General features: G+C 43.7%; 2 long non-coding RNA genes across 2 annotated transcripts; both read right to left on the bottom strand.

The window, feature by feature from the left end:
• Positions 1–1,230: 1,230 nt before the first annotated feature.
• On the bottom strand, positions 1,231–8,559 carry LOC147599451 (uncharacterized). Its single transcript, XR_015259529.1, has 3 exons — positions 8,434–8,559; positions 2,357–7,538; positions 1,231–1,362 (listed from the first exon to the last, which is right to left on the bottom strand). It is a non-coding gene; the product is annotated as an uncharacterized LOC147599451 (long non-coding RNA).
• Positions 8,560–9,077: 518 nt separating this feature from the next.
• On the bottom strand, positions 9,078–15,859 carry LOC147599450 (uncharacterized). The gene is made up of 3 exons (XR_015259530.1): positions 15,761–15,859; positions 15,211–15,312; positions 9,078–9,134 (listed from the first exon to the last, which is right to left on the bottom strand). It is a non-coding gene; the product is annotated as an uncharacterized LOC147599450 (long non-coding RNA).
• Between the last annotated feature and the right edge of the window lie 7,964 nt (positions 15,860–23,823).

The raw sequence follows: 23,823 nt of genomic DNA, 5'->3' as shown, positions 1-23,823 counted from the left end.
TAGATGAGTTCATGTATTTTTCCCTTCCCTTAAAAATTAAATGTAAGCCTCAAATCTATCTTGCAATATTTACACCCTCTTGTTTTTACAGAATCCTACTCCACTTAGGAAACAACTACTGCAATCTGAGAACGTCAGCTTTCAGCAGAAAGTATTTCACACGCTAAACTCTTTCCCGTTCAGACATAGTGAGCCCTGATGGAAACACCAATGGCATGGGACAGTTGTGTAAAAGCACATAAAGGTACCAGTCACTCAGGTTTTTTCCCTCATGTCTTCATACAATCACAAATCCTGCCTTACAAAGAAATCTCTAGATATTTACTGATCTTTTTTTTTTTTCAGAGCCTGACTTAAACAGGTGCAGAAAAAAAAAAATTGCATCAAGGATGAGCAAATATTTTGCTTCTTGATCTGTCTGAAAGTAAAGACAAAAAGCAACAAAGAAATGTGGCAGCTTGTATTACAATTCACATTTTTCTTCTGTTGTTGAAGGCTCTTGGCAAAGGACAGGTCTAGCAGTCACCTAGTCAAAGAATCTGTACAGAAACCAAGAGCAGCGTTTGGTTATTTTCCATTGCTGATTTTGATGGCGGAAACGCTGTTTGGATTGGAGAGGGATCGGTGATCAACCTGGTACTGCTATCCTCTGAGAATCAACTCTGCACTTTGGACTTCAGTTTCCAAAAATAAGAGTTAAATCAGTTCCTGAACACTGACACTCACACCAGTCACCCTAAAACTAGTAAAGACTATCCAAGAGTAGCTTAGATGTACTACTGTCACAGTTGCGTATAAACACAGTCTTAAAATGCCTGGGATGTCCGTCCGTGAGTCAACAGTGACATTAACTGGCAGACAAGGCAGAAAGCTTCGTGTACAGCTGTGCTAAACAGGGATCCAGGGATGGACCCTGAATTTCACAGGACCATGATGCTGCTCTAAAACCAAAGGAAAATCAGCAGGTGGAGATTAGGGAGGGAATTTTAGTTTCTGTATTTTAAGAGGGGTTAACAGGAAAACTCTTGTGTTGCCTCTACTTGAAATACAACAATCTGCGGTCACTGACTGAGAGTTGAAGGGTAAGCAATACAGCGGTTATTTTTTTCTTTAACAAGGTAATCTTTGGAAGGGACATTTTGGCCACATTTCAGAATTTCTGAAAAACAATGGAGCGCGCTGAGTCACGGTAATCCAGCGGGGACACAGGTCCAACCAGAGTAGAAAAGCGAAACAGAAAACAGGTATTTTATTAAGACTAAAAACTTCATCACACACCTGAGGGAGACCAGCTTGCTGCATTTTCCACATCACCACCTTCATGCAGCTTGGCTGCCCACTCAGAAGACAAGCTTTTCCTAGCTGTGAGTAGATTTTAAATAAAAATATTACTAATAACTACCTAAATCCGTTATTTCCATAGTAATGAATTAGCTGTTCACCTTATTTCAGTCGCTTGTGTAAAAAACGCACTTGGGCTCAAAGTGAAATCCTGCCCTGAGATCAAGGGAAGGATTTCCGTTGACTTCAGCTGAAGCAGGGTTTAAACACGTCTGTTCCTGCCAAAGGACAGCTTTCCAGAGCTGCTTGTTGGCAATTCACCTGTTTGAAGTATCTCCACAACAGAGTTTTACATACTTCATTAAAAATTTTTGTGAGTGAGCTGAAACTTTTTACCAGCATCCTAACAAAAATCGTATTTCCTGCATTTACAACCTTCAGATACTCATATATCCTAGTTACTCCACAGTAATTATTTATTAATTAGTTATTAGTGGAGTACTGCGTCCAGTTCTGGAGCCCCCAAGATCAGAAGGACGTGGACCTGTTGGAACGAGTCCAGAGCAGGCCACAAAGATGCTCAGAGGGCTGGAGCAGCTCTGCTGTGAGGCCAGGCTGAGAGAGCTGGGGCTGTTCAGCCTGGAGAAGAGGAGGCTCCGGGGAGACCTGAGAGCAGCTCCCAGTGCCCAAAGGGGGCTGCAGGAAAGATGGGGAGAAGCTCTTCAGCAGGGCCTGCTGTGACAGGACAAGGGGTCATGGTTTCAAAACAGAGGGAGGTAGATTTAGATTAGATATTAGTAAGAAATTTTTTCCACTGAGGGTGGTGGAGCACTGGCCCAGGTTGCCCAGAGAGGTGGTGGATGCCCCATCCCTGGAACCATTCCAGGCCAGGTTGGCCGGGGCTCTGAGCAACCTGATCTGGTTGGAGATGTCCCTGCTCCTTGCAGGGGGGGTTGGGCTGGGTGGGCTTAAGATCCCTTCCAACCCAAAACCATTCTATTTTCCTGCCTAATGCCCCAACTATTTTAATTACCTTTAGTTTTTTTCTCCATTTCTTTGATTAGGATTGACCTACCTCTTTCCCTCGTTAAAGCACCAGAAGCACCATACGTGAACCAGTGCTAGGCTGTTGTACCAGAACAGCATCTCAAGTTCGGAAGCAGGATGGCATGGAGCAGGGAACAGTAGGAACGCAGTTCCGCCAACCACTGCAACCACCAGAACAGAGAGAGGTTCCTCAGATGTGTTGACTTTCCTTATTTGCGCTGCTGGCTCCCCGGTATTCTCCACAGGAGCTGCGTTTAACTTGAAAGGGTAAGAGAAAAAGGAAATATACTGCAGTTGTTCAGAACACGCATAACTTTCATTACAGCATGTACTAGAAGGCAGTTGGGGCAGAGCATGCCAGCTGATGAAGAAACGATCAGGATGGTATTACATCAGTCGCTAAAAACAGCTTCAGTCTTGCTTTTTTTTTTTGTGAAATAAGTAGCAAGGAAAAGACTTTGACTGTGCTTGTTTTGGCATAAGATATGCTTTAGTTTTATGCAGCAGGTCCTAATAGCATTAGTCATGGCTTAATCGGGCAGCATGTTAGTCATGAATATTATTCTTGACATTGTACAAATTTCTCTTTGTAGGAGTTGCGAAGGTCAACACCTCTTCTTTTTTTTTTCTTTCCCTTATCCTTCCTCATTTCAGGGGGCTACTGCAGGAGGAGCCACTTATACGCTAAAGATTCCAGACGTGAATCAGGTTTCATATGCGACAGCATTTCGGGATACCGGGATTGATTTACTACTCCTTACTACTTCCACCTAGCAATTTACAGGTAGCTGTTGGGAGCACTAAGACCACAGGTATCACCAAAGGTAACGTGTTACAGGGTGTGTAATATATAATGTAATGTATACAGTGAGTATTAAACCGCTTTGCAGAACTGGGACTTGCAAGATTTGATGGCTTTTTGCTGTACTAAGTTTAACTAATCAGCTCAACATTGTCTATATGTAAGAGTTTTAATGTCCAAGGAAATATGTTTTTTCAGTAACATTCTCCCATTTCAGAAAGGACCTTTTCAGTCACCGAAAATACAGTCCTTAGTAGCATTATATGACTTGTAATAGCTTTATTTTGAGGATTGCTTTAATACAACAGGCTGAAATAGAACAGCTTCTTATTTTCTAATGCACATAAGCCCTCTTCACTGTAGTGGTTTTAAGTGTCTGAAAAAAAAAAACTAGCATACAAATCAAATTCCAGTGAGACCTTATATGCAATAAGAACAAATCTGATGTCATGCGTTGCACCAAAATACGGTCATCTGGCGCTTCCAGTAGCTCCTCTCATGACTCATCTTTACAGAACGATGTCATTAAATGTACAACTGAACTGATTAGGTGACATCTGCTTTCTTGACTAATCCAGCCACCTCCCCTGGACTCCCTAAAGCTTAGCAGAGGTCTGAAGGCCACGTCGTGCACAGATGCCTCTAGAATTGAGGGACTTCAGTTATCTTTCAGAGTCTCCATTGAAACCACTAATACCCAGCTGAACTCGTCTGTTTTGACCAGCATATCTGAGATTTTTCCTTCATCTTTTTTTTTTTTTTTCCCCCTCCCTCCCTTTTGAGGTAGGGTAAAACATGTATGTACCCATGGTGGCAGCTGCTCTCTAGGAGCTCTATTGTCTTCTGCATAGTACAAAGTATAGAAAATAACAACAGCAATTCTTCTCTGCGACAACCCTAGCCCTCAACACGAGGCAGCACACGGGAGACAATTTGTAACGCATGAAGTTCATACACTGCAAACATGGCACAAGTGCCCAGAGTCCACTTTGGAAGCGTAAGAATGTTCAGCAGTAGTGTTTTCTCTTACAGAAAAAAAGCTGAGGGGGTCTCAGGTTTCACACTACCAGGAAGATTTCAGAGCACACCTTCCTGCACGGAGGAGCGCAGAAGTAATCCTCCCGGGACGTGGATCTGCACTGAAGCACTGTTCTATTTTTGGAACTCTCCTGGAATGTCTCCAAGACCACCATGACACAATCACTTCAATATGGGTGGTAAACATGTCTCTACTGTTACTCCAAACTTTTCTGCGCTGTTTGCTGCGCATTCTTTAACCAGTTTCTTTATTGGAAGGATTCTTGCCATGTTGTCACCTCATCCATGGATCCCTCTCTGCATACACACGGAAAAAAGCAACCCTGGGCTTTCCTGCGCAGATACCATTTACTGGGTGGAGCCCACAGATAAGTCAAGGTATGAAATAATCTGATGAGCCAAGACTGCTAAACCACAGCCTAATTCCTTTCTGGTTTGAGCCTTATCGCTTAATCGAGCTGCTTCCAATTACAAGGAAATAAATGCCTGTACCTGTTACAGGTAAGACAGAATCAGCAGTGGAAAGATGGGGGTCAAGGGTTAGCATCCTCAGATAAAAAGAGAACTAATTAACAATTTTTAAATTAACTGAGTAGTACTGCCATCTTGTCTGAAGACAAGATCAAGGCCACTCACAGTAACACGAGAGGGACTAGATTTGGCATGGCAGAACCAATGCTGCAGGAGCTCTCTGCAGTATCTGCTTAGCACAATACACCGAAAGCACAGAGACATTAATCCCCAAATTCAGGTACTTTTGCCTAAGCAACACTTAGGACTCAGTGTTTAACACTGTGTTCTGGTTTTAACACTTGAAAAAAAAAAACTTCAGAGACTAAATGAAGAGCTTCATCTACTTCTTGTCTTCTGAAGCATGCTGCTGAAGAAACCCAGCAGCACTGAGAGCCGGTATCGTGTTATACTAACAGAAGGGCAGAAACAGGCACATCCACACTAAAACCTGCATATTATTCCAAACCTAACATAAAACAGCTACTCATTTTCATCTAGGACCCAAGTTCTATTTATTTATCTCACAAAAGGGCTTTACAAATGTGGCAGGTACAATGGGAGTATCATAGCTGGGGTGGCTAGCAGAGCTTATTTCAGTTTTTTATAAGCATACTCCTTGCACTTATAAAATTTTAAGTATATTAAAGCTTTTAATGAGTTCTGTAGTGCTATAATAAAATTTATTGGTATCTGTTTATTTTCCTGAATCTTATCTGTTGATACCCGACCGGCTGCATTTATGCAAAAAACAAGGTGTAGTTAGGACTAGCAGAGCCCACCCTCTTCAAGTCTAGCTTTATACATGTAACAATTTGAAGTCGTGCGCAGAAACCAGCTCTGGAGTAAGCAGAGTTCCTGCTCATTCAACAGCAATGCTGTAAGCAAGGATTCCACACCCCTCCTCATCCCCCTGCCCCATGAAGTCTTGTACCAAAGCTCTTTAACAAAAGTCATAGTTAATGCTAGAATCATTTTTAGCCAACACTGGACTAACTAGTTAACACTAATTCCAGTTAAGACTGTAATTTTTGTAACGCGGTCTTGACTTGTATTTCAATGTGAACACTACTTTCCTGCAAAATTCCTTACTTTGGAGAAAGTAAATTCCATTCACTGTAAGAGTTGCACAAAATGTATTTTATTACCTAAATCAAATGTGTACAATTCAATTCATACAGGATGTTCCATATAAGCATTCTTAAGATGTTTATAGTAACTACGATTCTTTCTCATTGTCAGAAATTTCAGCAGTGGCTGGTGTGGGCCTAACACGTTAATGCTACAGGACGCTCAGCAGTTAAAATAAAGTTTATGTATCCCATAGTATAGGATGTCCAGCTGAAGCCCTACCAGAACTATTGTGTGGCACAGTGTAATTACATTAAAAATTATGGACTGCCTTTTTTAACACACAATTCCATGACAGACAAACCATGCAATCATTCATTTTAACTGACTGAAAACTTCCCTCCTGCAGGACTGCAAATAATCCATGACTGAGAGTTTGTTTTATTAGGAGTGCCTATACCTGCTGAGAAACCACCAGCTTTCAGGTGAGCCGTAAGCTGATCCTTCTGGGGAAGGAAAACTTTAGGGTTTTTTTCCCTTGGAATCCACAAAGCCAAAGGAAGATGTATTACAGCTACCTGTTTAAGTACACAGCATTAGGACTCCAACTGAACATTATGAAGTGCACACCACCTCCATCCTAATTGCAGGAAACTCAGTCTCACCCTTCAAGGAGCTCCCTTCCAAACACAGCCTCTTACTTACGACAACCCAGCGTCACCAAAATGGCAAGTGCACCCTCAAATGCAGCGTTTCACCGTAGGGAATTCCAGCTAGCAGTACTACGCTTGAGTTCAGTACCAAGTTTGCTGATATACCTGTTACCTCAATAAGCTTAGAAACAGCTTGTCACTTCTCTTCACGTACCAAAGCTGCAGAGGTTAGGCTGGAGCCAAAATGGTCCTGGTGTTATAATAAAGCCCTAAGAAAGGCAGCAGGTTGTATAGTTACCTCCTTGTGAGCAAAATCCCTGCCCTAAAACTATGCAACCTACTACCTCTTCCTAGGAGCCCAATGCTTCCTTTCTGCAGTTCTTCTTACTTAGCAGCGGCTCTCTGAAGTCAATTTAGCTTACCAGCTGCTTTGGGTCTTCTGCCCTTTAGGCCTGGGCACACCCTGCAAGTGTACACTGTCACCACCGCTTGGTAAGTGGTTAATCAGTTTTAACGCTCCGGGCTTAAATACTCATGAATGGCTCCATTTTCAATCTTACCTACTATGCTACACTTCAAGTTCCAAAAAGCATTTTTATGCTTTTCTTTGTTACTATAGCAAGACGCTAGCTGGTCACGACAGCGCAGAAGCAGTTAGACTGGGTACACCTAGAACATCAGGGGGAAAAAGAATGCAGCAGGCGTAAAATGTCTTTTTATAAAAACAGTAACCACTTCAGATAAAAATTACCGTTCTGCATCTTGAATGCTCAAACTTCATAGCTTTACACTCCTCCAAAAAAGGCGAGGGGTCAATTTTGGCCAGTCAACACTCTAATTTTATATTACATTGTTTAAGTCTCATGTGCTAGAAGAGCTGGGAGAAAAATAAGCAGATTTTATAATTGTCAGTTTTCCCTCTAAGTTTTACTAAGCAGTTGGAGTTACGGAATTTTAATGCATCACAGAAATTGCGGTCTTAAAACAGTTCAAGTAAAAACGTATAAGTTTGAGCACCCTGTATTTTTACATTCAAAACCAAATCATTTTAGAATAGTTTTTACTCTATGGTGTATTCCACTCTCCATCTAGGAACATACCCATTTTCAATATCCAGCCAGCACTGTGCCACTCACCTTGGAAGAAAAGTCATGTTAGTCAAATACATCATGTGGAGGTCGCACCGTTCACACTGACTGTTAATCCTGCAAATTCTGTCACCGATTAATCTGACACTTTACAATCCTAGATTTATCTGACAGATCTGTTTTTACTCAGTCAGGACATGAATGACTGCAAAGGACCGCAGTTTGTTTTACTCCTCAGGGAAGGCAATAGATTGTATAGTTATCTCCTGAACAGGGTAAAATAACTACCCTACAACTATACAATCTACTACCTCACTCTGACAGAGAAGCATATACTTCAGCAAAGAGCTTAAGCAGCTAACCATAGTTTCATTCTCAAGTCTATTCGATACTTCAGTTAGCAATGTTAAACACTACAAGAACTGGAACATCAATAATTTGTATCTGATTGCCCCACCATACAGATACAGGAGCCAATCTATTCTAAATTTAATTTTTAGAGAAAAATTAATGTAGAATGATAACCTACCTTTTCCAAGAATCAGAAAAATCTAAACACAATTACCCACAGGTGTTACAGAAAGATTTCCTCCTACAATAAGCATTGCAAGTACAGAAGTTCAAGAGAATCTGACTTTGAACTTAAAATTGAAAAGTTTCCGTTGTCGATTTTCTGCTGCTTTAGGAAAGACAGTAGATTGTATAGTTATCTCCCAGTTGCGGGTATGACCCTAAAACTATACAACCTACTACCTCATCCCACAGTGCAGGCATCTTCAGAGTTGATGTAGAAAGAGCGTCGCTTTAGTAAAGACAAGTTAGGCTAGCTGCAGACAGTGTTTGCAGTGTAAAATATCGATCACAGAAAAAGCATTCCCCTTACTCCCACCAGGCATGCAACGCAGTTATTTTAACAATAAGATTCCCTAATTCAAGATTTTACCAATTGCTTGGGTCTTAATATATTTCATCTTCAGACAGGTAGCAAGCTGTAGTAGTCATAGCAATTACAGTCATTAAACTTCTGTTAAGTACTATCAGGATTTCACAGCTGTAACCTCTCATCTGAAATTAGAAGAAAAGTCTATCAGAAACACCATACGCAGACGTAAAACTCTTCCTCTTTAGAACTTAAGAATAATAAAATCTAGGACCATAGCTATGCAGCTGATTTACACGGATCAGTATGAGGCCCAAATATTTGTAATTTGGATGAAATAAATACTATCACATAGAGTGACTTTTTTCAGCTATCCTAACACATAAAAGCTCAAAGAAAATAAAGTACCATCAAAAGCAGTATTTTCTGCTTCTTATCTTAGTCTTAAATTACATCAAGTCACATGCACAAGGATTCTTTTATTATTAAAAAAAAAAAATCATTAAGATTATGGCCTGTACCCTGACATTTAATTGTTAAATTGCCTTAGCAAAAGGCCACTTAAATTAGATATTGTTTTCAGATCAGAAACAAGTGGGTTACTCTAACTGCTCCTGATACAACCATAAAACAAATTTCTACATTAACACAGCTCGACATGATCTTGAAGTAAAAAAGTCTTAAGAGTACTGAAATCAAAATACTTGCCAGGCAGATGTGTGACTTACAGTCCCCTTCTTAGCAAGGACATCTTGAGAACAGAGCTGTAGAGGAAAACTATTTTGTCAACATAACGTATAAGATATTTGAAAATATATAGAGAAATGCAGTTTTTAAAACGTTAAATACATGTTTTACTAGTACTTCATCCCAATTCTAAACTGAGGTTTTCAGACCACTCTTCAGACAAAGCCTTGATACACCAACAGTGCCCTAATGCATGTTAATGTCCTTGCCAAAAAACACAACGCGTGATCCAGTGCATTAATATACAAAGGGATGACGTTATTGCTTGAACAGAGAAAAAAATAAAAATACTTTGCAACCCCCTCCATGCTTTACTCTAGAATCCTTTATATAAATATTGATGACAAATTTTGGTGAATCACTCCTAAAACCTTGCTTGTAATTGGTATAAATCCCATTATTTGCTTTTGCTAACTTACACGCCTACCAGAACATATACTTCAGCGTGCACAGATGGACACAAGCAATTGGTCCTAATGCCCAAACCAGAAATAAATTAGAACAGTAGCACTGGGACAAAGTCAAACCATTATGGAGCACTGGCACACATCCTTTTGAGTTAGCTCAGGCAGAGGACCTGCTGTCAAGCAGATATTTGGTAGGGAAGCTGACAGTCCTTTCAGTTCCCTGTTCCTGCACCTAAACCACTAACAGCTGAGCAAAATCCAGGTAAAGCACCCATTTCTCAATGAGAGAGGCAGCCTGCAGGGGCCTGTCCAGCGAGTCCAGCTGCAGAGAGCACCAACCTGTTATCTTCAGTGTGTTACTTAGTGATTCCATGAAGTTAATGAAGTCCCAGATGTTTCGTTTCAGAAGGAACTTTTAAGGTGGTGATTCTGTGATGTACCGAAAGTGTTTTAAGCGCTTTAAAAAACAGAATAGGTGTTACCACACAAAAAAAAGCTTGTCAAAAACATAAAATGTATAAAATATCTAGGGCAATACTTCTGAAATTTTTTTTTTTTTAAATTAAGCCTGAAGGACACAAGGATTGTAATAAACCTCATAACTGATCTGTTGCATTTCACCACCTTTAGGCAAAAGTTAGTTATAAACCTAAACAACTCGCAATGTAGCAACAGCTTTCATTATTATTTCCATTGACAGTAGGCCTTTTCAATAAAGTTCTGTTATTGGAAATCATAAAGCATTTTCTACTGCCACCACTAGATTTTCCTGTTCAGTACACACAGCTCCTCAGTCCATATTAACCTGACTCCTTTCACCTTTGTGAAACAAGAGCCTTTCATCCACTACCGATCTGGATGAGCTGTTACTTAAGATAAAACATGGTCTTAAAAAAACTGTTATTACTTCCAATTGTTACCCTGTGGTTAGAGATAGTAGTCTGGCTTGAGATCTTAAAGTGCACAGAGGACACTAGAAAAATCTCATTCTGTAACAAATACACTTTATAGAAAATCATCAGGTACCCTGTCTTCTAACTATTGCAGAAAAGCAATTTTATTGATGTTACATCACTCAGGTATTTTTAAAATTCAGTTTAATAATAGAAGGGTATGGAATTAAAAGAATTACAATTCTAGTCAAAAACCTTTTGGAAGAAGTTCAGTTATCTTCCGCCTTTTTTGTCTGTTTTACTGTGTATTCATGCAAAGTCTAGCTAATTAGTCTTCTGCTTTATACTAATCCTGTAGGCTTGCGAGTTTTTAACTTGAGGGCTATTTCTAGTAGTTTTTAAAAACTGTATAAGCTAAGCTGCAATGTCCTTTTACAGCATGAGATCTGCCAGGTCTCCTTGGAGGCCTGCTCTGTGCTGCTTCTCTGATATCACGCATTCAGATTTTCTGGCACAGACAGAAGCAGAGAAGCTTGATGTGCAGCATGCTTGAGAAATGACGCTCCTGGCACAGCCTTTACTGATTTGGTATGTTCTCATCTTCAACTGAATCCACTCCTGCAGAGATCCCTACTACTGAGGTCACCGTGCTGATGGTATCAGGCCTCAGCGCAGCACAGGCGTTTCAGTGTTATCTACCTGCATATTCTCTCCTTCAGCAATAAACAGACTTTAAGCTTTTACGAAATACACAGTAAATTTGCTTTCCTTGTTAAAAGCCCAGTTCAAAGTGCTATTTTTCCAGTCACTGTGTGTTTGTATTTCAAAATCCCCAAAGCAGTGAAAGGGAAGAAAATGACACTGTAATAGTGGAACTGTGTAACTTTCACAAAGCGCCGGCACAGATGAACGCATTCACTGCCAAACTTGACTCCGCAGAGGCTCCAGCCTGCACACAGCTTTCACCACACGATGGAGCTCCAGGTTTACAATACCAGCGCTAACACCAATTCCTCACAGGTTTACCTCATGATTTCAGTAGCACTCCCTGCACTGGAGACACACTTCCCGACTCCCACGGACTCTTTTCAGTAAGTGAATTCCTGCCACAACTGGAGCACCTGCACATCAAGCATCCCAAATGACTACATGCAGACTCACAAACTCAATTTTGTTTTTTTCATGGGTTCTTTTTTAACTGGTGGGGGTTGGAGGGAGGTGAAGGGAGCAGCATGATTGATGCAAACTTAATTACCTTTCATAATGCTTCCTCTCACTTCACTCTACCCCTGCCCTGTCTGTCATCACATGCTACATGTGTACAGCATCACTTCTTTCCAAAAGAGGCTCAGTAAAATTTTTCCTCCTCTGTATTCGGTTTTGGAGTATACCTTGCTTTGTATTAATAAAGTGCTTATCTTGCTAGAGCCTTGCTCCTAATTTGTGTCCAAGAGAAGTGACAGTAGCAGAATCTAAATGGGCTCCAGCACTCTGAAGTATGGCTTTCTTGAGCTACCTGTAAGTTTAAAACCTCTGAAATGATCCTAAACTGCATAGAAAAAAAGTCTCAAAAATCTCCATGTTCTTGTTTAGTAGCACATAGAACATAAGCACGCTTAAGCTATTCTCCAGCCTGTGAAAGAGAAAAAAATATCTCAAATGATAGTTACCATTTTTATTCATTACTCTGCTGAAGGAATAAAATGTACATTTGTGGAAATAACAGAAGTCCTGTTTTCTCTCAGTGTGATCCTAAAAGACAAATGCTTTACTATCCCAGTTATTTTGTCCACTTTGCAGCACAAAATAAACCACCTAAATGTGAAAGTGAGTTGGCAGAAGGAATAGTTCCTACATGAACTGTGCTTTACTGACACCTACTATATGCAGTGTGGAGGTAAACAGATACATTAACTTGAGGTATGTAATGCTGTAGGACATCCTTCTGTGAAAAGAACATTTGGAAGTTGTAAATTTGTAAACAGCTTGTTATCTGAAAAGACTATTTAACTCTAGTGCTTAAATTGAGCTTTACAAATTCAGGGAATAAAATTAAGTGTAACAGAGTGAAGCTGTAAGTTAAATAAAACCTGTGTGAAGATTAAGCCCAAAGAGATTAGAGGGTTTGGGTTTTTTGGTTGATTGGTTTTTTTTGTTTTGTTTTGAATTTGTGCCAAGCAAATTCACCTGTATTGAGAAGAGGCACTGACCAAGAAAGCAAAAACTCTTCCATCAGACTGTAAAGCTTGCCAGCTGATGCCCAGGGATCTTTTTAAAGAGTTCCCTGCTTACAGCCAAACACTTAAAATTTAATACCATTATTTGGACATGCTAGTCCATTTAGCAGCAATACACCGAAACACTGTGAATCACACCAGAATACTTGTTTGAACTGGCAAATTTTACAAAGAGGAGAAAGGCAGTATGAGCAGTTTCAGCGCACAATGCTATCTATACAAATTTATAGATGAGCTTTAACTCTAAGCACAAGCCGTACCAAAGTCCATGCACCTAGACAGGGATACACATCCACTATGGTATTTCTTGGGATTTTTCATACAACAGTGGAAGATTAACACCTTCGACTGTCATCAATAATGTATTTATGTCATGTCTCAATCGGAAATGACAATTTTTTTACAAAATCTGTATCCCATTTACATTTAATCGTTTTAACACAAAGCATTCTGGTTTTAAGTAATTATAACATGAACTATTACTGGTTTGGCACATTTTCAGTCAGTATATTTGATTTCGACTTATTTTTCTAACCATCTAGTTACAGATGGAATATAAATATCCAGAAACCACAGCTTGAAAGACACTAGAAGTCACTACTGCCCACTCCTGCACTGAATGAAGCACATCTCCTGTGGAAAAGTAAGGATGTGAGCACAATTAATAATTTCTAATATGACCAAAGAATCAACGTAATGCAAATCCTAGCATCTTCCTGTACACATGCTGTATTTTACAACGTTAGTATTAAACCGTCTGCACGTGAGAGCTGCATGCGCTACAGTCCTGTACAACGACGGCAAAACCCTCGGTGAAATTAGATAAAGACGTTCTAGTAAGAAAAATGACTACACCAATATGTTACCAGATTCTTACAAATCCTTTTTGAATACACATCTGTATGTGTACTTACAAATATACAAATGTGTATTTATCCACTAGCTTTGTGTCTCCTAGGACATGCTACTAGTAAGCAGACTAACTTTTTCTGCATAAAGTTTGCATGTTAATATAACAATTACACAAATGCAGTAAATAATTAAGTTAGTGCATGAGAACAACATTTTCAAGAATGCTGTGTGACGTTATTAATTGGCAACATAATTAAACATCTATTGCCATTTATAAGTCCTGGGAGCCTTTCACTGTTTTGCAAATGAAGTGGTGTTTCCACTACTGAGAGCAGAGAAAAACACAGAAGGCATTTATCAAAAGGAACGTGAAATAAGGATACAGTTTGTTAGTAGTAGCAGAAAAACAAAGCAAGTCATTTGATGTTTTATTTAAGCTTCCTTTTGCCAAGCTTCTAGACTTATTACGCAAAATAACTTCCTAGCATGACTTACATGAATTGAGGCTACATTTGAGAACAACTTGGTGAAAAGCTTGGTGAAAAAAATTACTATCAACAATTTTGTATTAAAAAAAAAAAAAAAATCACAATACAGGTATTTAATAAGCCCCTCTTCATGAAACTAGCTATTCTGGGGAATAAAAAAATACTATTAAATCTATTATTCCATGTCAACTACACTAGAAAGACTGCAGCAAGTTTGAACAACCACTGCAAATAACCCACTGGGTAAGTTCAGGCTGTTTAACACCTGAGCGTCGCTGTGAACAGAACACATCAAATTTGACAACAGGAGCCACACTAGCAAACACCTGTTTTGGTGCAGCCCCCCGGCAGCTGGGGGTTCTTACTCGCTTGAAGAATTAAGACGACAATGCCCTGTTTCTTAGGTATTGTTCAATTAAGTTAAAAAAAACACTATTGCTTTTGAAGGGACAGGCGTATTTTCTCAAAAATTCTGTCATGGGATAAGTTAGACCCATTGTTACGATTAAGCATTATTCCGTAGGATTTTTATGTACATTTTTAACTGAAGCAATTTTTCCATGCCAGTTAAGACTGGCACTACTGTCAGACAATTGTCTATGCAAAGCAGTACAATTAAAGAGGAGCATAAACAATGAAGAAAAGGCAAATCTATACATAAGGGCTATCATAACCTTGAACATCAGACTGAGTTTCCACTTCTACAAGAAGTCATAAAAATATACTTTGACTGAGCAACATCATTCTCTAAAACTGACTGCGCTGTGCCAGAAGAACATCACCATACGCATGTTATTGCGTATCAAGGACGGATTTCACACCGTACTGACAAGGGTACCAAAATGTAACGCAGGTGTCTCCCACCCCTTACCCTGCGGTTCATTTACAGCACGGTTAGCTGCCAAAGAATGGGTATTTCACACGGTGTTTCCTTCAACTCCTGCTCCCTCGCTTTGAATTTAACTCTTCTCAGGCCGGACTGCCTTCTGCCTGCCCATCCCGTCTCCAGCGCCCTGCTCGCCGCGGCCTGCAGCCCTGCCCGCCCCCCGGCCCGCCCCGCCGCAGCGCGGTGCCCTGCGGTGCCCGGGGTGGGGCAGTGACTCCGAGCGCAGCCCCCCGAGACCCCGGTACCGGGAAGGGGGGAGGTGGCGGGGGGGCCTCCCCCCTGCGGCCAAGGTCTCCCCTTCCCACACACTTGATAGCGGAAGTGACGTACCCAGGCGCTGACGGCATCCGCGGCCTATCCCCGGCGGGCGGCGGAGGCCAACCCACCACTCAGGAGAGCCCGGGGGCGGCACTTCCGGGCCTTCAAGTTAGTCTGGAGGAGAGGGGGGAGAAAAGGGGGGGGGGAAAAAGCCTCAATGAGAAAAATAACGACAATAAACGGAGCCCTCAGCGGCGCCGGGGGCGGCGGGGAAGTCCCACTCGGCAGCGGCGGCCGCGCCCCCGCCTCTCGCCGGGGCAGGCGGCCGCAGCCACCGCCTCCACCCGCGGCCTAGGCCGCTCCCCCCGCCGGGGACAGCTCTTACCCCGCGGGGCGGCAACGCCGAGCGGAGGGGCCGGGCCGCGGTTCTCGCGCGCGCCCGCGGCGGGGCGAGGGCTGGGCCCACCCGTCCCGCCCTCCGCGCCGCCCCGCCCGCGCCCCGACCCCTGCGCCCGGGCCTCGCCGGCCGTTTCCCGCGGGCTGCCCGCAGCTCACCGCCCGCCACGCGGGCGATGGCGGCGCCCCACGGAGACCGGGACCGCGCCCGCCGCCGCCCCGTTACCTGCCGCAGGGTGACCCGGAGCCGCGCCGGGACCCGGATGGAGTCGCGGCCGCTCCTGCCGCCGCTCACCGCGCGGCACCACGGGAAGGCGCGACGCGCCCCGCGCCGCCCTCCCCATTGGCCGACGGGCGCCAAGCCCCGCCTACGGGCGCCGCCGGGCGGAGGGGGCCACCTGTCCATCATCTACCTCTTCTCGCGCCCATTGGTTTCAGAACCGTGCGGCACCGCCCCCACCTGGGACTCTCTCCCCTCAATGGATGGCGCTGAAAAGGGCTCCGCCCCTCTCCGCCATTTATTTCAGGCGTCTTGGGGGGCAGCCCCGAAATGGCGCCCGCGGCGCGGCCGAGAGGGGTGCGGTCCCTCCTGCCCCGGGGCTGCTCTTCCTCCTCCTCCCCCGCCACTCCGCGGCCGTGCCGCTGCCCAGGGACCCGTGGCCTGGTGTCCTCTCCTCAGGAAAGGGTTGCGCGGCCCGGCTCGGGCGGCCCCAGGCCCGTGCGTGTCCGTCCCCCAGCCCGCGGTTGCTCGGGTGTTGGTCCGTAGCCCTCGGGCCGGCGGAGGCTCCGCTTCCCAGGCTGGCAGAGCCCAGCTGCTACACCCCCCGTTCCCATTCGGGCAGTTAACGGATGCCGGGGGCTTTGGATGCCCTTTGGCCCATCGCCATTGCCCTTCCAGATGCTTCCACGCTGTTTCTCATAAGCTGGTTAACCTAGAAATTGGTCAAAAGAATGATAATTAAGGTTAGAAACTAGTGATAGCGCATAAATCTACACAAACCCTGGCCATCCGAACTGTGGCGTGGTGTCAAGTGGTAAATCACAACTGCCAGCCTCAGCAAGAACAAGTCACCCAGCATTACTTGACCAAAATACCTTGTTCTGGTTATATTCCTGATTGATTTTTTTTTTTTTTAACATTTTGGGGATGCACAGGGTCTGTAAGGCACATCAAAGTCTTTCAGAGACGGAAAAGTGATCCTTCAGCTTCCTGGTGCGTATGCAATATTAGAGTCATCAGGACTAGTACAAGCTCAGAGAAGGAAATGCTGTCTTTAAAAACAGATTTGAAACATAGATCTGTTTTCTGTGTCTCAATTTTCACAAGATCAAGAGATACCTTAAAAATGCGTGAATGCACAGCATCTTCCTGTTAGTCTCTCTTCGTAAGCTTTTCTGTTTTCTTCTCACAAACTTTAGAACAAAACTTCAGTGAGTTCGTAAGTGTGTGGTGTCCTGCCATACTTCACAAATAATTATTTTAATCACAAACGCAGGAAGGGAACTTGGAGCCTTGTTTTCAGTGATGAGCAGATTAAGCAGACTGACCCAACAGCTGTCGAGACAAGGCAGACATTTTGCATGTCAAACAGCCTAAATCGACACCTCGGCAGCTAAAAGGTGAACCCAAATGCAGTTTTCATCCCTGTGCAGGTAAAACTCTGTCACATAAATCTGGCCGGCTGCCTAATGGCTTTTACATCCTTACTTTCAGATGTAAGTTGACTTATTTTCTGAGAATAGAGAAGCTAGAGCCCGCGTTAGGGTAAGAACTTTTGTCAGGTGTGGGATACAAGCGAGAAGCGCTTGGGTAGCTCCTGCACTTCCACTGCCGGTCACAAGATGGGGTACGAATACTCAGAAAGACGACTGTCCAATTTAACGCATTCAGCAGTAAAATACTGACCACTGTGTTTTACTTAAGCACTGTAATAATTCTTGCTAGCACACAGACAAAATTTACTAGAAGTAGTAAATAAACGCTATTTTACAGGAGTCCTGTTCAGAAGGGTTGTAACAGGTACATGCAAATTCAAGTACACATTTTTAGGAACTTACAGGTTGTACTGTCTGTAGTGAGGATTACTGGAGGAGCAGAGTGCTGTAATAAGGAAATCGATTCCAGCTCTCAGATAAATGAGGGGGCATAGAAAAGCATTTTTAAAAAATGAAGCATTCTATAGATAACTGTCACAGTTTAGTCTCACTCAGTAGCTAAAATACCACACAGTAGCTCGCTCCCCCTTCACCACCCCCACAGTGGGACAGGGAGGAGACTCAGTAAAGAAAGCGAAACTTGTGGGTTGAGATAAAACAGTTTACGAGAACAACAGAGGAAAAAAAAACAGAGATGGAAAACAAACCACCCCCCCCCCCTGAAAAATAGTTATTCATGTAATTTACAGTACAACACCTCACAGAGGATCCTGATGCCCAGCTCCCTCCAGAGCAGCAGCAACCTGCTCCTCAACACCATCCCCACTTTATCCACCGAGCATGGTGTCCCAGGGGATGGAATTTGGGTAACCTGTCCCAGCTGGTGACCTATCCCAGCTGTGTCCCCAGCCAGGGGTGCCACCAGCTCCAGCCCCTCTAGTGAAAACTCTGTCCTAGCCAGAACCAGGACAATGACACATTTATTTTCAAAGCCAGAAATACATATTGAGTGATGGTGTTCTTTTGGGCCTGCGCTTTGCCAGGGGCACTCTGGTTCGTCGGTGGCTGATGCTCATTATACCCGTAACTGGGTTTTGGCTTACAGGAGAGAACAATTCCACAGTATGTCCAGTCAGGCACCAGACAGTTGTTGATGTGACAACTTTTACTTCGGAAGGTGAATTATTTTACCACCTTTCTGACTAGCTTACGTCTTGTATTTTAATAAGAAATGCCAGCCCATCTGTTTTACTGGAATGCACATAGCTGTGGATTAGCAGGCCATTTTCAGTAGCACTGATTATTTTAAAAGCAGATCAAGGGACACTGAAACTATGTGTCTTGAAACGTAATATCATAGGAAGAGTCTTTGGTTTTGCAAAATAGTGACAAATAGTTCTGCTCACGTTACTCTCTATTTCTTTAGGTCAGATAGGAATTGTAGAGTTTTAATTCTTTTCCTCATCTAAGAGTGAATCACAATGTAGAACATGTTGAAAATGAACACTGTGGACAAATGCAGTTGGTATGAATACAGAAGAAAAGAATTCGGATGTATAAACAACTTGTTACAATAAACCTGTCAAGTACAGTTCTTTGAAAAAGGGATGATGTAGAAAGCCCAGCTTCTGACCCTAACTGGTAGATGCAGGACGCAGGTGGTACGTTGCCACTGGCTGCTGCGGATTTCCTTGGTTTGGTTTCCTGAGCTTCGGTTGCACCAAGTGTAAAAGATCAGAAACGACAGCGATGCTATCCTGAGCATTTGACTTGCTAAGCATTGCTTGACTGCAGCAGCAAGAGATTACAAGCTGTAACTTTAGCCATGTGAAGCTCAGGTTACCTTCTGAACACAACATTAATTACAATTAAACAGCACCTGAACAGCGTCTTGCAGCAGCCCCTTGGCAGGCTGGAAGTGAGAAGCAAGAGATAAGTGCGATAAAATTTGTGATTGATCCCAGTTCTATTCATTCTGCATAACGGTGTAAATGTCAGGACATGGACCAGTTGGAGAGGGCCCAGAGGAGGCCACGCAGATGCTCAGAGGGCTGGAGCAGCTCTGCCGTGAGCACAGGCTGAGAGAGCTGGGGCTGTTCAGCCTGGAGAAGAGGAGGCTCCGGGGAGACCTGAGAGCGGCTCCCAGTGCCCAAAGGGGGCTGCAGGAAAGGTGGGGAGAGACTGTTCAGCAGGGCCTGGTGTGACAGGACAAGGGGTCATGGTTTCAAAATAAAGGGAGGTAGATATTAGATATTAGATATTTGTGTTTCTCCACCATTCCCATGTTAACCCTGGAAGGTAAAAAAAAAAGTTTGAACTTGTGTTGCACTTTCCTTTCACAGAGACTGCTAATAGGAAACCATCATGAAGCCTGTGGGAACTTACTCTTTTTTGCATTTATTTCAATTAAACTGGCTTGAAAGTGGTCAGTTTAGGAACGAGGGGAAGATTGATATAGAGTTGCTGGTGCATGTCCTCTCAAAATCGTCTTGCGAGTAGTTCAGACAGCAAGTTTGGGATCGGTTTTGTGCAAAACAAGTCAAAGATGCAATATCTGCTCTTTTTAGAACGATTTTGCATTTCACCAGTATGCCTGTCATCCCGCGTTCACATGCAGTACCAAGGAGCTGCGGGGAAATAACAGCTTTTGGCCCCAGTCTCATCTGTTACCCTTGTTAGCAACGTCTGCATTTGCACGAGGAGGCTCGGTCCTGAGTGTGGGCACGTGGGGCTGATCCTATAAGGTGTCAGCATCAGGGCTTTGATCATTACCACCCCCAGGCCTGATCTGAAATGATATTTTAAAAGGAAGGCCTTCTAGATGTAGAATAATCCTCCAGAATCCTATGGACCTTTTGTCAGATAGTACCAGGAGTACTATTTGACACGTCCTGTGTTTGTTAGCCTTCCAAAAAGAGATTCTGGTACTACCAAAAGAGCCAAAGGAAAACCAAGCTGATAACTTTTTAATTTTTCCAAAGTTAAAATGTGCAGAGATATAGCAGACATTACCCTAAAAAGCAGAAATGTTTTTGCATGAATTAATGAAATAATGTATGGAAAAAAGTGCTAGGTAAGCTCTGTAGCTGTCAAAAACTTAACAGACACACTCATATGAATATATTGTTGACTGTTCTGGAAAAATGATCAGGCAGATTACCAAACACAGGAAGTGTTGTAGCCTAGCCTTTATAATTTTAAAATACCCAATTAATGTCTCAGGTGTATCCTTCAGAATGGCAGGTTCATTTTTTTGATGCGTTCCTATTTTAATCTCTCTTGTTTTGACTGAGAGAATTACCCTTTACAGGCACTCATGGAAGTGTATGAAGCTTGAAGCAGGGATCTTAGCTTGCTTTCTAAAATTCTGCATTTGCTTAGAATGGAATATTAATCAGACTGAAAACAAACATCTCAAGACTGGTCTTATAGAGACATCAGATCTCCAGTCCCCTCTCTGGGGAGCAACTTGTCATTGGGCAAACATGGGAAACACCACTTGCTAGCTTATTCAGTTGCAAATGTCCTGCCAAATTTTTAGTAACCTGCTACCCCACCATATGCCAAAACTCCAAAATAAATTGACTGCACAATCGGAGATGTTCCAAGAACGTGTAGACGTGGCACTTCAGACATGGTTTAGTAGGCATGGTGGTGTTAGGTTGATGGTTGGACTTAATGATCTTGGAGGTCTTTTCCAACCTTAAAGATTGTTTGATTCTATGATTATGATTTGATCATCATCTGTGGAAAACAGATAGGCAGAGTAGAGCAGAGAGTACCACTGCACCTCGTGCACCCTGTCACTGAAACGAAAGGCGTTCCTAGTTTTAACTTCTACCCTTATTTCTTTAGCAAGACTGTGCCATGCTTCGTGAGAGCTGCTGTCTCTCATTGTCTACTGCCTCCCTTCTGCTCTGTGTAGCACTGCAGGAGAGGAAGAAGTCAGAACAGCAATAAATCTTCATTTGTTCTTTCTAGGTGGGCTTTTACTGATTGACCAGTGGCCCTTGAGCACAAGAACAAAGCAAATATTGCACCATAAAGTCATTGGCCATCAGAGAATTAAGATCCTGTTCTCTTCTCAGAATGCTTTGTGAGGTAACTAGATGTGTGTCAAGTAGTTACTCATCGAAATATGGAGAATAAGAGAGGAGAATTCTTTACAAGCAGAATCAGCTATGCACAGATGACATGGTGACAGACCCGGGCCTAGAATAAATAGGTTTTGATCCAAGGGGCACAGGAAAATCTCAGCGCGTTGTTCCTGCACTATTCTGTGTGGGTGTAGAGAGAAAAATTCAAGCATTTGCCTCAAAGTAGCACTCTGTTCTCAAGAGACAAGTGGAACCAAATAAAAGAAGTGGCAAGATGAATTTATCTGTTAGTTGAAGATTTTTTTTTTTTCACTCAGGAGTCAAAATGAAGGAAAGATCCCTCTGTGTTTTGCACAGCAGCAGATTACTGTTTAGACCCAGATTTAGTGCAAACGTTTCTAAATCAGAATACTTCTGGAAATTTACATCTTGGACAAAGGAAAGGACTGCTGCCTCTGCATGGAAAATTCACGGGTAAAAATAAAAGTTTTTATTGTGTGTCCGTCTTGCTTTAGCACGTCACACTTCACACCAACCTGCAGCGAAACGGCTGCTAGCGTCTGGGCGAGCCCGCCTCTGGCAGACGCCCCCGCAATGCCCGAGGGTTCCCGCCCTTTGCAAAAGGCGGGAAAGTTCCCGCCCAGCCCACGCGACGGCTGCCGGGGTCTCCAGCCAATGATCACGGCCCGGCGACCGCCTTGGCCAATGGGGGCCGGCTTGGCCGTACTTGACCACGCGGCCAGCTCCGCCATGAGAGTAGAAATGGTGCCCGGTGGGGGAGGTCTCGGTGCTGGTCTGCCTGGGAGTGACGGGAGTGTGGGTGGCGTTGGGAGATGGCAGAGAGCCTCCTTGGGGCTGAGTGTCCTTGCCTGGTCGGTGAGTGGTTGTGTGTGTGAGTCATCCTTCATAGGTTTAGATTTGGTATACTGCCTGTGGTATAGGAACATATATAAATTGTGTCTTTAGATGCTGTTAAAAACTGGCTTTTTGGGAGGCATTCCTGCTCGTCTTACCCTTTTGTGATGTGAATTGGTGCAGCTAGCAGGATGTCAGGGGAGGAAGCATGCTGGTGGCATGACTGTGCCCCTTCTCTGCCTGGAGCTTGCCTGGGTGAAGAAGTGGTGTGACCCACCATGGCAGTGGAAAGGGTGAGTGGGACAATGCTGCAGCCACACTTGGGGTGGTGAGGGAAAAGGAACTGTGTGTGCCATTCTTGGCACCTGCCTGGCCCAGGCATGAGATGGTCACAAAGATTCTGAAATACTAGAAGGGAAGCTAAAAAAAAAACAGCTAGAGAAAGGTTGTTTAAGAAGTGAATTCAGGAGAGAAAAGGAATGTAAGCCTTTTGTAGAACACAAAACCAAACTTCTGCTAGCACAATGGGATAAACCCCCCAGGGGCTGGCCAGATCCATGATGGGTGTGGATACTGAGGTATGGGATGGGGGCATTTGGGGATGGCCAAGAAAGATGCTTGTGAGGAGGGAGAGGAACTGGAAGAAAGAGATGTATGGTCCCTTATTGAGGCAGAGGGACATGGGGTCCCCTTGGCAGCAACCTCAGCCCATCCATTCATGTGGGTCCTAAACTGAGCAAACTCCATGCCAGGGTTTTGCGTGCAGCAGGCCCTGTGCAGATGGAAACTGTGTGACCTCCTTAGTAGGTGAGAGTTGGACACTGTTAAGCATCCACGAGAGGAGTGGATTTAGGGGCTGGGGGAATTCTTAAGGAGGGATTGGCAGGTGACCCATGGCTGACTACCTGGATGGCACACTGGGCAGGGAGTTCAGCCCCCAAAGAGAGGCAGCTAGCACACTGTTTTTCAGGTTAACTTCCGTTTTCCCTCTGCAGGGCTGAAGAAGGGGGGGGGGGGGGGGCAGGAACAAAACCTCCTCAGCAGGCCAGGACTTGACTAAAGCCCATGGAGAAGCTAATACCAACAGTCAGCCAGCCTGCTGTCAGGACAGCACAATGAGATAGCTATAACCAGGCAAGTCCTTCATTGTGATTTAATGTGTGGTTGTGGAGGGAGCAGGCACTCTCAGGTGCTAAAGATATTGTAATTTCAGCTCCACTCCACCTTAAAACACTCAGATTAATTACTTCTTTCTCTGCCTTCTTCTTTCAGGGGCAGAAGCCATTTGACTTATGCTAACACAGATGTCGTGTTTAGATGACTTGCTCCTTGTATTCAGTGCTCCCAGCACCCTAAATCATAGATGGGAAGGGACCTTTAAAGCCCATCCAGTCCAACCGCCCTGCCAGGAGCAGGGACATCTCCAACCAGATCAGGTTGCTCAGAGCCCCGGCCAACCTGGCCTGGAATGTTTCCAGGGATGGGGCATCCACCGCCTCTCTGGGCACCCTGGGCCAGTGCTCCACCACCCTCAGTGTAAAAAATGTCTTCCTTCTAGTCTGAATCTACCTTCTTTTAGTTTAGAACCATTACCCCTTTTCCTATTGCAACGGGCCCTACTAAAGATTGTCCTCATCTTTCTTGTAAGCCCCCTTTAAGTACTGGAAGGCTGCAAGAAAGT

This window comes from Chlamydotis macqueenii, chromosome 10 (assembly GCF_036417535.1).
Source record: "Chlamydotis macqueenii isolate bChlMac1 chromosome 10, bChlMac1.mat, whole genome shotgun sequence".
In the NCBI taxonomy this organism is placed as follows: Eukaryota; Metazoa; Chordata; class Aves; order Otidiformes; family Otididae; genus Chlamydotis; species Chlamydotis macqueenii.
Note: the sequence above shows the minus strand (reverse complement) of the source record. Positions and strands in the feature narration are given on the sequence as shown.